Source organism: Orycteropus afer, unplaced genomic scaffold, assembly GCF_000298275.1.
Source record: "Orycteropus afer afer isolate SDZICR_OR568_19922 unplaced genomic scaffold, OryAfe1.0 scaffold00090, whole genome shotgun sequence".
Lineage (NCBI taxonomy): Eukaryota > Metazoa > Chordata > Mammalia > Tubulidentata > Orycteropodidae > Orycteropus > Orycteropus afer.
In genome coordinates this window covers 7651523-7656731 of record NW_006921677.1, presented here as the reverse complement: position 1 = coordinate 7656731, position 5209 = coordinate 7651523, and positions in this window count along the sequence as shown.

The following is a 5209-nucleotide window of genomic DNA, read 5'->3' as shown; positions in this document are numbered from 1 at the left end:
AGATAAGTTATGTCATAAATGAGGGTCCACAATTTTGTCCCTACTTTTCCTTCCATCATCTTTATAGTTTTAGGTTTTACATTTAGGCCTTTGACTCATCTTATTTTGTATATAGTATGAGGTATGGATCCTATTTTATTTTTCTGCAAATGGATATTCTATTTTGCCAGCATCATTTGTTAAAGAGACTATCTCATTCTCATTTAATAGATTTCAACTCTTTGTTGAAGATCAGCTCTCCATAGGTGGATGGATTTACTTCTGGGTTCTCAATTCTGTTCCATTGGTGTATGTGTCTTTCATTGTACCAGTAGCAAGCTGTTTTTGTTTTATTTTTAAAATTTAAATTGTGATTTGGGTGCAGTTTTACAAAGCTGATTTATGTTACACTCAACAGTTCATACACAATTTGTTTCATGACACCAATTACAATGCCCATTAATAGCTCTCCTCCTACCTCCTCCCTGTGGTAACCCCTTCCCTGTGTCCTTCTTACCTATTCACTTCTGCCTGCCTAGGTAGCTCTGGTAGTGTAGTGCCTAAGGCATTTGACTGCTAAACAGAAGGCTGGAGGTTCAAACCCACCAGCCACTTCTTGGAAGGAGGACTGGGCAATCTACTTCCGTAGAGATATCGCCTCGGAAACCCAAGGAGGGGTTGCTATGAGTCGCAATCGACTCGACAGCAATGACTTTGGTTTTCTTGGTTTGAGATTTCCTCCTGTGCAAATACTGCCCTTCTGATCTCCCACAGTTGACCATTCTAAGAAATGCATCTCCCTGGTGTATCTGTTCAGCTCATAGGTCAGTCTATTGTTTGGCTGAGAGCTAACACAGGGAATGAGTCCAATTCCAGACCTGAAAGGTAACCCTGGGCCATAGTCTCAGAGGTTTCACCAGTCTCTGTCCAACCAGTAATCATGGTCTTTATGTTTTTGAATTTTGTTTCTCATTTTTTTCCCTTCTCCATCCAGTATCTCCAATTTTGAACCTTTCTAAAGTGTTGGCATTGGTAGATGGGCACCATCTAGTTCTGGCCTCAGGGTCATGTAGGCTGAGGTTCCTGTGATCCATTAGTCCTTTGGACTAATTGTTTCCATGTGTCTTTCATTTTCTTTACTCTTCTTTGCTCTGGATGTGAAGAGACCAGTAGTTGCATCTTAGATGGCTGCTCACAAGCTTTTACGACCCCAGTCACTACTCACCAAAGTAGGATACAGAACAATGCTTTTGTGTCCTACATTGTGCCAATTGAGCTTGATGCCCCTGCAACCATGGTACCAAACTCACATGCCTAGAGTCTCACTCCCTCAAGGTGCTTGGTTGTGACTAAGAAGTTATCTTAACTTTGTCCCCTATTAATGCTATAATGTATTTGGACACTTCTATAGCACATATAAATACGTATGTAGGAATATCATCTGCCAAACCTATATATAGTACCAGGCTGTTTTGACTACTGTGGCTAAATGGTAGGTTCTGAGCTTGGGAAGTATGAAGCTTCCAACTTTGTTCTTCTTGAGTAGTGTTTTGCTTATTTGGGGTCTTGTTACTTTCTCTATAAAACTGGTGATTAGTTTTTCCATCTCTTTAAAGAATGTGGATAGAATATGGCTTGGGATTGCATTATATCTATAGATTTCTTTTGGTAGTAACAATTTTTGATCCTGTTAATTTGGTCTGGGAGCTTTTGTGGCATAGTGCCTATGGCATTTAACTATTAACCAGAAGGCTGGCGGTTCAAACCCACCAGCCACTCCTTGGAAGGAAGGTTGAGCAATCTACTTCCATAGTGATACCATCTTGGAAACCCAAGGAGGGGTTGCTATGAGTTGGATCCAACTCGATGGCAGTGTGTTTGGTTTTGGTTTTCAATTTGGTCCAGTGTCCATGCAGTTAATTACCTTGCTGTATTGCTCACTGTGTGCCAGGGTCTCTGATATACACCTGCTATCTCATTTAATAAGGGCATTCTGGTGGCACAATGATTAAGGAATTTAGCTGCTGACCAAAAGTTCAGCAGTTGGAACCCATCAGCTGCTCCATGGGAGAACGATGAGGCAGTCTGCTTCTGTAAAGATTGACAGCCTTGGAAACCCTATGGAAGTTCTACTCTGCCTTGTAGGGTCTCTATGAATTGGAATAGACTCATGGCAGTGGGTATCTCATTTAATCCTTACAACAAGCCAATGAAGTAGAAATGTTTGTCATCTTTCCCATTTCCAGCTTCACTGTCAGCTTGCAAGTGGTGGAGCCTATCTCTGAAAATGAAGAGTAAGTTGCTGTTTAGAGAAATTTAAAACTTATTGAATGTTAACATTGTTAATATTTAATATTGTTAAATTGTGGAAGTTTCATCCTAGAAAGAGAGATCCTCACAGGACTGATAGGATTTGGCATTCTTGTGCTTCAGGGCATTATCCATTCAAGAAGTTCCCTTGGGGTCTGAGAGAAACTCAATCCAAGCCCCTCGAGGGAGTGCCTCCTGGCCTCCCTCTAAAGCTCTCCTCTCAGCATGTAGGGCAATCACACTGAAATAGGATCCTGGTAAAGAAGTTTTGTCCAACTCCTTTGATGATCATTCTCTGTGGGGTTTTTTTTTTTTTTTTTTTTTTTGGTGACAAGTGAATCAGGTTTCCATTAAAAACACCAATGCCAAAAAGGAGGAGAAGAAGAAGAAGGTGGGGAGAAAGTCTTCAACATCACTTTGGAGGATGTCTTTGTCTAAATTTGGGAGTCCGGAAAGGAAAGTTGGCAGCTCAGTCTGAAAGATGAGAGTGCATCAGGCAGCTGCCTGGATAGGAGATAAAAAACACAAAACAGCAACTCTCTCAATCTGAACTGTGCAGAGGGGGCAGAAGGCAAATACCACATTTGAATCCAGGTCTCAGATTCCCAGGGTGGGATCAGGTTGCCTAATTGTGATGTCACTCAAAGCCATTCCCACGCCTGTGGCCCACTTTTGAAACTACCTAGCAATAGATACTGAAGCCAAATTTGAAATAAATTACTCTATGACTCAGACTGTTAATCTCTGTTTTGACAACCAAGAGCAAGTTTTTGTAACTGTAGATTATGTTTCAGATGAAAATACTGCAATGTAGTGTAAAAGAATCAAACCAGTTGCCTTAGAGTCGACTGGAATCCATGGCAACCCCATGTGTGTCGGAGAACTGTGCTCCACACAATTTCCAATGGCTGATTTTTTGGAAGTAGATCACCAAGCTTTTCTTCTGAGGCACCTCTGTGTTGATTTGAACTACCAATTTCTCGGTTAGCACTTAAGCAGGTTAACTGTTTGCACCAATATTGAAAAACCAAACCAAAAAAACCAAATTCACTGCCGTGGAGTCAGGTCTGACTCACAGCGACCCCTCCTTGCAATATCACTATGGAAGTAGATTTCCCAACCTCCTTTCTGAGACTGGTGGGATTGAACCACCAGCCTTCTGGTTAGCAGTCAGATGCCTTAAGCACTACGCCATTAGAGCTCACAGTATTAAAAGGGTCTCCTAAATTTAACATCTTCCTCCCCCTTCCCTAAAGAGCCAATTGTGTACAGAAAGCAACTTCACTTGAATTTGGAGAAATAGCTGCAATTCCTCTTTAGCAGAAAGCCATAGGGAAGAAGTTAAGGATACAGCCACTGGTGTCAAACTCACGTTTGAAGGCTGTATTCCCCAGTGTCCTCATCTGTAAGTGACAATGATTATATTACCCATGTTGAAGGGCTATTGTGGAGAGTCAGTGACTGTGAAAAATTTTAGCAGGGTGCCCTTAGTTATACAAAAATACAGGCAATTTTATGCTTGTATTTGTAAACACACAGTCTCAGAGAGAAAAACAAAAATGAAGAGAAGTTCTTGATTCTTTTTATTATTATTATTATTATTTCTTACAGGGGTGGTACATTACAGCTACCTTTGACAAATGAAGGCGATCTGAGAGGCTTGTGGAACTCCTCTACCAAGTCATTTGCTGGATGGAACCAAGCACAACCAACTTCCTCGAGGAGAATCACAGGATCTGTGGTCTAGTTGGTTTTCTTTCTCTTTGAGGAGCCTGCAGAATGTCCCCTTGAACAACAGGAGGCTCATATTACACCACGCCTCCCCATTCACTTTATTCCTTTTTTTTTCCTCTGCATGTTTATATATCTAATTTCTGAGTTGGCTGTCCCATTCAGCTTTGTATCATCTGAAAATCAGTCCATGAAGATAAAATCATTGCTGTGGTCTTTACCTTGGTTTCTAACTAGAAATTAAATTATTCATATTTACCATCTGCCTACACTCTGTAGGGCTTCTGCATTCAAAAAGGAAATCAGAATCTTCACAAAAGTTTTTCAAAGTTCCAAGAAGCTCTTTTGGCTCTTATCTCAAATATATCCCTGGAAACTTTGTTTACCTGCTGGACCTTAAGTCACTATAGGAAGGAAATGGATTTACTACCCCTACTGCTTCCTTTCTCATCTCTGATGCTTTCCTTCCCACTTTTTTTTTTTTTTGCAAGATTTTATGTTCTCTTGTGCCCTTTCCCTCCCTTTAAAATCCTCTCATCCCTCATTTATAATCCCATAGGATACCTACATACTCTGTACTGGACATCTAATGCCTTTGCTGTCCAGCATCTCTTCCTTTTTCTTGTTAATAGCATTGCCTTCCCAACTCTATTTGGTTGTGGTAGGGGTGGGCACCTGCCAGTGCCAGTCACAACATCCATCTCCTGGCCACAGTGAGTGCCCAGGAAGGGCATGTGACCAGGCCAGGCAATCAGCATCCTGTTCTATTTGGATACTGGGGGGAGAGAGAGGGAGAGACAGAGACAGAGACAGAGACAGACTGACTCTTGCTCCGTGGATATGAAGCTCAGAAATTGTTATTTTTAGTCACATTCCTTGCAGAAGGTTTGGCTTCTATAAGAGAAAATAAGACCAATCCACAGAGAAAAGCAAAATTAAGAGATGAAGTTATGTGAGCTAATAAATTCCCAGTTTGCTTAAGTGGATTGGATTCAGGTTTCTGTCATTTGCAACCAGAAACATCCTGATTAAGGTATACCTTCTCATTTGTAAGAATATCTATGTGTTGGATTGGGTTCTTTAGAGAAACACAAAAACCAGCAAAGTATATATATATATATTTATAGAGAGAGAAAGAGAGAGAGAGAGAAATTTATCTTAGATAAATGGCTCACAAGTGTGTAGAAGC